Source organism: Labeo rohita, chromosome 8, assembly GCF_022985175.1.
Source record: "Labeo rohita strain BAU-BD-2019 chromosome 8, IGBB_LRoh.1.0, whole genome shotgun sequence".
NCBI classification, from domain to species: Eukaryota; Metazoa; Chordata; class Actinopteri; order Cypriniformes; family Cyprinidae; genus Labeo; species Labeo rohita.
Genome location: NC_066876.1, coordinates 34,902,006 through 34,912,200, shown reverse-complemented (window position 1 = coordinate 34,912,200; position 10,195 = coordinate 34,902,006).

Here is a 10,195-nt window from a genome sequence, read left to right as displayed (position 1 = left end):
TCCGCATCACGGAAATCATAGGGCCCTATATATTCTACAGAATTGGTCCAAACTGCTGTCTCAAAACCAAAAAACACATTTAAAAAGCATTTAAGTATTCAAATCTTATGTCTTTACTAAGATCCTTTTATTATCTATTGAAACCCACAACAATATTAAAAATATTAGTAAGCTTAATATATAAAAAAATCATTATTTATTGAGTACTTTCAATTGCGAGGTGGCTGTCCCGATCCCTAACCCATAAATTTCAACTTATGAAAATGATATTGAAATAATTGTTGTATTTTTTTCCATTGTTGTTTTTCAAAGTATCTTTTTGATTCTTTAAAAAAGCGAAGTTCCAAAATAGATTTATTTTAGATTTTCTTTGTAAATTATGAAAATTGTATATATAAAAAAAAGTTTCCTACATTTTCATGTCACTACTGAAACAGTGTTTGTTTTAGTCCATTGGCTGATTTTAACTACACCCCTACATTTATGATCAGGAAATATTCCTGTGTCCCGCTCTCTCATAGCTACAAGGTGTGAGTAGACAGGCCTCATCATTTTAAAATAAATGTTCAAAAATCTAAAAAACAGTGTGTAACTTTAAGGAACGTCACTACCGAACACATTTTTCTGCAGTTAAGCACACTTTTTTGGGAGTTATTAAGTGTACAGCTGTTCAAAACTGTGCTAGCTCACCATGTGCTGATTACATAGCATCTTTGAGCTAGATTAAAAAGTATCTAAAATGGTCTCTACTGAAACATTTGGTGGAGTTTCATTTCATCTTTGTTTTTTTGGGTGTTATTTCATAAATTTGTCACAACAAAAGGATTCTATAATCTTTAAGGACTCAAAATCATGCCTTTAAGTAATGGACTCTTTAAAACTGGTCATCTTTTGATAAATTGTATTTTAACCAAAGTGGACCATCTAGAGAATCAATTCTATAGTATTATTTTTTTTGCTGGGTTCCAGGCCATGTTGGACTTTCAGGAAATGAGCAAGCTGATGCAGCTGCAAAGGAGGCTTTTAATCAGGACTTAAACAATTGTCAAATTCCTCCCTCAGATATCAGACCTATTATTAAAGGAGAAGTCCGCTTCCAGAACAACAATTCACATATAATGTACTCACCCCCTTGTCATCCAAGATGTTCATGTCTTTCTTTCTTCAGTCATAAAAAAATGTTTGTTTGTTTTTTTGAGGAAAACATTTCAGGATCCAGCCGAGGAAGAAGGGTCTTATCTAGTGAAACGATTGGTTATTTTCATAAAAATAATACAATTTATATACTTCAAATGCTTGTCTTGTCTTGCTCTTCCCGACCTCTTTTTTTCCGGTTCATGACAGTTAGGGTATGTCGAAATACTCCCATCTCATGTTCTCCCTCAACTTCAAAATCATCCTATATCGCTGTTTTACCTTTTTTGTGTTTGATCTTTTTTGCATGTTCACTTTGCAAAGACTGGGTCGGTACTTCTGCAGCGATGTAGGATGATTTCGAAATGATTTTTGACTTTGAGGGAGAAAATATGATCAGAGTTTTTCGACATACCTTAACTGTCTTGAGCCAGAATACACAGAGTTCAGGGAGAGAAAGACAAGACAAGCGTTTGAGATCTAAAGTATTTTAATTTGTATTTTTTAAAATGAAAATAACCGATCGTTTCGCTAGATAAGACCCTTCTTCCTCGGCTGGGATCGTTTACAACCGCATTTGGGATCTTTTGAAGCCGCATTTTAACTGCATTTTTGGAGTTCAAACTCAGGGTACCATATCCTGAAATGTTTTCCTCAAAAAACATAATTTCTTTACAACTGAAGAAGGAAAGACCTGAACATCTTGGATGACAAGGAGGTGAGTACATTATCTGTAAATTGTTGTTCTCGAAGTGGACTTCTCTTTATTGCCATGTCAGCATCTTAGGCTGTTTTTTTATGGCAAAAACAATTCAAGCAAACAAGTACAATAAATACAATACAATAATACAATAAAAATCAGCAAACAAACAAGCACAAGTTATATTACACAAGTCTTCTCCTTTAACCGTTATGTATTATATAAGTGGCAAGAAGAGTGGGATACATATACAAATAGTAAATGACATGAAATCCATCCGGAAATTTCAAACAGATTTATTCTCTTAATCTCTTTTGAAACTAGATTTGATTAAGTGGTATTTACCAGATGTTGCATAGGTCATACAAGATTGACTCATGCATTTTTGCTTAAAGGTGAAGACCCTACTCAATGTATGTTTAGCAAGATTCCCCTTTCTATTAAACATATTTTGTTGGACTGTCCTGCATGTAGAAAACTATTTTATAAAGTGAGGATACTTAAGATATTTAGTATAATTTTGCCATAAAAAGTTTAGAATTTTTATCATATGTTAATGTAAAAAATCTTGTGTAATATAACTTGTGTTTGTTTGTTTGCTGATTTTTATTGTATTTGTTATATTTATTTGTTTGAATTGTTTTTGCCATGAAAATAGCCTAAGATACTGACATGGCATTAAAGGAGAAGTCCACTTCCAGAGCAACAATTCACAGATAATTTACTCACCCCCTTGTCATCCAAGATGTCTTTCTGCCATGAAGAAATTATGGTTTTTGAAGAAAGCATTTCAGGATTTTTCTCCATATAATGGACTTCAATTGTGCCACTGATTTTAAACTTACAAAATGCAGTTTAAATGCAGCTTCAAAGGCTCTAAATGATCCCAGCCGAGGAAGAAGGGTCTTATCTAGCAAAACGATCGGTCACATTTTTTGGAAAATAAAGCTTTGTATACTTTTTTAGCACAAAAGCTTGTGTAGCACAGACTCTGGGATGCACGTTCACGACACTACATACTATTAAATCAAGTTGAAAGGTCACGCAGAACATAGGCAAAACCACAGACCCAGTGTTTACAAAGCAAATGCGCAAAGACTAAGAAAGTGCAAGTAAGTAAAACGCTGTTTACCAAAAAAAGGTGTCAGACGATTCTGAAGTTGTAGGAGTGTTTTTCGACATACTCTACCTTTTTGAGCCGGAGAATACAGACGATGAACTTAGACGTGATTCGTAGTCGTGATGGGAAGATTGGATCATTTACCTACTCAGACCTTTGAGTCTCGTTCAGCAAAAAAAATCTTTTTTTTTGAGTAATTTCATTAATTTTTTGCAAAATCAGTATCATGTGACAGCCCCATAAGATGAACGAACGACTCCAAAAACCCGAAGACTCGAAACAGGTGAACTAATTCCAGTACAGAACCTAATAGGACGTTGCGCATGCGCGACTGAACAAATCACTCCCCGAGACGACTCGTTCTTCCCGAGTCACATTAAAGATTTGTTCAAAGTGAACGCATCGTTCAAGAACGACCCATCACTAATTCATAGTATCATGGACGCGCATCCCAGAGGTTGTGCTTTTATGCTTAAAAAGTATACAAATTTTTATTTTTCGAAAAAAGGACCAATCGTTTCGCTAGATAAGACCCTTCTTCCTCGGCTGGGATCGTTTTAAATCATTTATCATTTAAACTACATTTTGGAAGTTCAAAATTGTGACACAATTGAAGTCCATTATATGGAGAAAAATCCTGAAATGTTTTCCTCAAAAACCATAATTTCTTTGGACTGAAAGACAGAAAGACATGAACATCTTGTATGACAAGGGGTCGAGTAAATTATTTGTAAATTGTTGTTCTGGAAGTGGACTTCTCCTTTACATAAAATATATACTATTACTACTACTCATTAATTTGTCACTAGAAACAGTCACAACCTAAACATGTCATCAAAGAGGGAACACACAATCCTTGTATTTGGGGGAAATAAACAAAATTTTAGTACAGTTATGCTAATTGTTTTTGTAGTTTAGTATGTTTTAGTATGCAAGTTAAAATTCTGTAATGTGATGTGGTCGTTACCAAAGCATTACTGTCACTACCGAAAAATGTCATGACCAAAACATGGGATGTTTTGTCAAAAATAAAGTGTACTGAATTACCAAGATGTTATGATAGTTTTTGGTTCAGTGTATATACAAACTACTGAATCCTTAAGTTTGAAAATCAGTATGATCAACTTTTTGCCTTTTACAAAGAAAAATTGGATTCAAAATACAACAAATCTCATAAATTACACCTGAAATATTAAAAAATGTAATTGTAATTGTGAAAAAAAAAGTAATTGTTATTAACTTACCTCTGAAAAAAATGTAATAAAATGGCAAAAAAATATATTTACAATGTAGATGTATAGACCATTTCGCTAGATGTAAACAACACTGGTCCAGAAGCACTTCCTGTTTTTTTGTTTTTTGTTTTTTATTTTATTTCACATATACAAATACATCTTAAAGGTGCTAATGTAACATTTTCATCCAGTCGAATGTTATGTTGGTTGTATTTTTTTGTGATGTTTGTGTAAAGTTAAAAAAAAAGAAACAGGAGGTGTATCGGGACCAGTTTGTTTACAGCTGACGAAATGGTCTATACAAAATCTTAAAGCAATAAGCCCCAAGAAGCCATAGTTTAAAGTGAATTTATAAGAGCTAAGGGGCGTTGGTAGCTTTTGTGTTAGCTTCAGAGGGCTTATTGCTTTTATAAAACGGTTATTTCATATGCGTAGTAATTCTTCCGCCAAACAATGTAGTTCCTCAGAAACGGTTGTGGTTGCAAATTTCACACATTCCGTTTAAAGACTTTTGGCCTTTTTCCACCTTCCATAACTCTTAAGTGATCTGAGATGCTCTTGGAAATGCTGTGAACAGTGCTGATAAGATGTTGAAGATACAGGGGAAGGGTTTTGGACTAGTTTAGTAGTACTTATGTGAAAATAACCTTCCCCCAGATGATTCGGTTTATGCTTCTGTAAACAGGCTTTTTCTGACCATGGCCATAAATCAAAAACAGCCATTCTGAGATGCCACAACTGACCACAGTGTGTTTATAATATTAACATTAGTGTAAGAATCATGATTTCTATTGCTCAACATCAGGGCTGTGGGTTTGAACAGTCCCTTGAGCTACAGTATTAACTCCAGTTAGTAAGTCGCCCTGCATCGTTTGTGGATGACACCTCAAATGGTGCAGATTGTTGAGAAGTGTATTATATCTCTATGCTTACTTGTGATTTTCAGACAATAAAGCAGGCTAACAATAAAATAAAACAGCAGGGACATATCTATTGACCGCAGTATCAAAAAGACTTAAGGATTCTTTTGACTAAATAATCACCTAGCAACCACCCAGAAGACCCTAGCAACCACAAAAATTAGCAAACTCATATTACCCCTTTGGGGCAATGCATTCTAAGATTGTCTTTCTAAAAATGGTCATAAAACACTAAATGACAGCTGTTTTTGGTGCAACAATCTCTGGGAAAAAATCTTCTTCTTCTTCTTCTTCTTCTTCTTCTTCTTCTTCAAAGTAACATCACCATAAGGTATATACATGTATGTATATGTGTGTGTGTGTATGTGTGTTTATTTGAATTATATATATATACTACCAGTTTTTAAAGAATTTTTTTTGTACAGTTTTTAAAGAATTCTCTTCTGCTTACCAAACTTGCATTTATTTGATCCAAAATACAACAAAAGCAGTAATTTTGTGAAATATTTTTACTGTTTAAAATAACTGCTTTCTATTTGAATATATTTTAAAATGTAATTTATTTCTGCGATCTAAGCTACATTTTCAGCATCATTACTCCAGTCTTCAGTGTCACATAATCCTTCAGAAATCATTCTAATATGATGATTTGCTGTTCAAAAAACATTTTTATTATTAGCAATATTTAAAACAGCTGACTACATTGTTTTTCAGGATTCTTTGATGCATCAGCCAAAGATCAACATTCATCTGAAATAAAAAGCTTTTGTAACATTATACACTATACTATTCAACGGCTTGGATCAGGGTTGTTTTGGGGGGGAAAGAAATTATAGAAATTAATAATTTAATTTAGCAAGGATTAAAATTGGTCAAAAGTTATGATAAAGACATTTATAATGTTACAAAATATTTCTTTTTCAGATAAATCTTGTTCTTATAAACTTTCTATTCAGCAAAGAAACCTGACAAAATTATACACAGCTGTTTTCAACATAATAATAATAAATAATAATAATAATAAATGTTTTTGAGCAGCATATCAGAATATTAAAATTATTTTTGAAGGATCATGTGACTGGGGTAATGATTCTAAAAAAATCAGCTTTGACATCACATGAATAAATTACATTTTAAAATAAATGTTTACACTATTTTAAATAGTAGAAATATTTCAAAATTGTACAGTTTTTCCTGTTCTTTGGATCAATTAAATGCAGGCTTGGTGAGCAGAAGAGACTTCTTTAACAAACAAAAAAAATTGTAATGTTCAAAAACTTTTGTCCGATAGTGTGTGTGTGTATAGTTTTATTGTAAAACAAACACCATCTTAATAATAATATTAATAATAATTCATTTTAATACTATTATTATTTTTTATTATATAAATAATATTAAAAGTAATAACAAATGCATTACTATTAGTAATAACAATAATATTTTACATAACAATAGTAAAATTATAATATTAATATTTATGGGCATCTTAATTTCTTTGCTTTCAAACATTAAACCATAGAGCATTTATTTTAGCATAACACAGAGAAGCTTGCTAAAAACTAATTTATAAATTATTCTCATTACAAATTTGGGAATATGGTTGTGCTTTCAAAGTGTCTCAAAAAAACTCCTGTTAACATAATAAGTGGACTTCAGAGAAAACATGTCATCTTGCAAAAATAAATCCAAAAGTACAGTCGTAACTGTAACTGCTAGTAGTGTCTCACAGGATGAAAGTTTGACCCCAGACTGCACTGATTCCCGAACATCTCCATGTTCTCATTTCTTGTCTGCTTTCACTGGCACACAGAACCCTTAATACGTCAAAAGTAAACACATTTCTTATTCCATTTCTCATTACATTTCTCATACTTGATCGATACAGCATGACACATTTCAATTAAACTGTGAATAGCTCATAAGTCACTAGGGGAATGTGTCCACTGGAGGAATGTCATAGAAACCATGATAACGTTCTCATGGCGAGTCAGAACAATTCCCAAAACACTTGTGATGCAGTATGTTTTATTGGACATTTCTATTTTGGAATCACATGATTTCCTTTCATTTTAAAAACAAACACAATAACAGAAGTGCCACTTGTTATAAGGCATTTAAGCAAGATAAGTTGATCATTTTGAGGTTATCATCACATATTCATTGTTATGGTCAAGTATCAGTATCACATGGAAATTTGTGCATTTCCCAGATCATAGTAATGGGAACACAAATTACGGGAAGAGTGATAGTTGGTCCCACGGTGAATGAAACGCATGGAAAGCTGTATCTAATGCTCATGTGGAATCTTTTTTTCTTTACACAGAAAATAAGAAGACCATGCAAGGAATATCAGAAAGACACTATCAATTCCCAGTTCAATACGGCTTCTGTGCGTCACGATTAATCATCAGGTGGAATGGGTTTCTGAATCATATCAATGCAAACAACCCATGCCCATTAACTGTAGTGCAATTTCTGAGGATTAAACAAACAAGATATGAACTGGAGATCAAACAGTCAAAAATATAATATTCTTTTCTTTTTCATATACATAGAAACACTCATTAGACATGTTAAAATTAATCTGCTGTCAATTAAAAAAAAACAATAATTGCTGGTATTTATTATCACAGAACCATGCAGAATGATGTCCATCACAACGTCCTTCTTTTAAAGGAGTAGTTCATTTAAAAATGATGTTTCTGTCATTATTTGTTCACACTTGTGTCATTCCAAACCTAAAAACAGAACAATGAAAGTTCACAGCAATTGTGTTTGCCAGGCTCAAACAAATACAATAAAAGCAGCACAGAATAGTCTGTACGAATTGTGCGTTATATATTCAACATCTTCTGAAGAGAATGATAGATTTGTGTGAGGAATAGACCGAGTTTAACCCTACAAAGCCTACAGTATCACATTTGGTCTTTAAATGATAAACATGATCAAAACTTTGCTTAAAAACCTGTTGCATACTTTTAATAGTTTAGATTTTTTTAGCAAGTAAAAGTCTTTTAGTAAAATTATACAAACATCCATCTTCACTTGGTGCTTTATTTAATTATCCATACATAATTTTTTCGAAAAATCATGAGTATCAAAAATGATCATCAGGCTTTTGAGGAATATTTATTTGTTCATCCCTCAATCATTGTATTGCATTGCAGTACATGTTTAGAAACTACAGAGCTTTGATCATAAAACTAAACATTTAAATTGATAGTTCACCCAAAAATGAAAACTACCCCATGATTTGCTCACCCTCAGGCCATCCTGGGTGTATATGACTTTCTTCTTTCAGACGAATACAATCAGAGTTATTTTAAAAAATGTCCTGGCTCTTTCAAGCTTTATAATGGCAGTGAATGGGTGTTGAGATTTTGAAGTCCAATAAAGTGCACCCATCCATCATAAAAAGTACTCCACATGGCTCCGTAGGGTTAATAAAGCGAATCTGAAGTGAATCAATGCATTTGTGTAAGAAAAATATTTAGATTTAAAACTTTATAAACCATAATCTCTATCGTCAACTGTTGAACGTGTGTTCATGAGAGAGTGGCGATCCAGCGGACGATATAGGATGTGTGAGAATATGCTAGTCTCGTGAGAAACAAGTCTCCTCTTGGCTTATATCACGAGCCCTGCGGTACCGTGTCAGTGTTGCCAGATCTTTGTAAAACAACAACAAACAAGGACGAGCACACAAAGAAAACACTGAAAAACTCAAATGCTTTGTTTTATAACACCATAGATCATATATCTCATATCCGCAACAGACCACTTTATTAACTCCATAAAGTGCCTAGCTTTATGAGCTAAGACCAAACAAAAGGCCTAAAAGCGCTTGTAAAATGAGGACATGGCAACACTGCAAGACAGCACTCTCTAAAGCAGCCGCTCGAGCATAAATCAATGGATAAAAAGAGTCTTTAGCCAAAAAATAGCAGCTAAATTCTTATTCACTCCCACAAGACGGCAAAAATGTTGCTATGGTTATAAATGCGTGAGTGACTGCTGTTCAGTACAGACATGGAACAATAATTTACGGGACTCGATCCCGCATTTAAAAAGTTTCGTCCCTGAAACTTGCAGTGTGTACGTGGCCTTTTTTGGACTTCAAAATCTCAGCAGCCATTCAATGCCATTATAAAGCTTGAAAGAGCCAGGACATTTTTTAATATAACTCTGTATTCATCTGAAAAAAGAAAGTCATATACACCTAGGGTGGCTTAAGGGTGACTAAATCATATGGTAATTTTTGGGCAAACTATCCCTTTAAATATCATCTTACTAAGACTGTTATAAAAATAGCTGCAAGCAGCGATTACCAGGGTTCATGTGCTGTAAGGCATTTAAGCAAATATGGAAAAAGACATACTGTTTAGCAAGCCTGTAACCACCTAAATCAATGATTGGAAAAAAAAACATTTTTGGCAAATCCAGATAATTTACCATAGAAATATGTTTTTTCATGTTTATGACTGTATAGCACCAGCTGTCATCCGATCCCCTTAGAACTTTGCATGCTTGTTTAGAAGCACCTGTTGCATGTGCTTAGCAGGTTTCGTGAAGTTTTGGGTTTTCCTTTAGGCTTTATAGGATTTTGGTTAAATTTGGACAGGCCCCTATTCTAAACGACCCCGTTACAGCTTCATTATAGCCCGTTATAGTGAGTCGAAAGTTAAACTTTTTTTTTGATAATTATTGATATTGAATTATTGATTATTGACTCGCCAGAGAATCTTTCTGCACTGGTTTGGTTCCAATCGGGCGATAAACCTAGGACTAGTTCGCAAAAGTATGTTTTTTACATCTTTTTAATTATTTAACAATTTGATTGACAGCAGCGCTTCTAGAGGCAAAGTTATCCGGAATGAGAAGTTCTATAGTATGATACGAATATTGTGCATATGTACGAAAAACAGTGCAACGTACAATCGTTTACGCCCTTGAAAAATGCAATATCGTGATTTTTTTTTATTTTTTTATTTTTTCTTGTGACTTCAGAATGAGCTCTTGCATACGTTTTCTGAGTTTGGTGGAGATATTTCATTCCATTCAGGAGTTACAGACATTTTACTAAAAG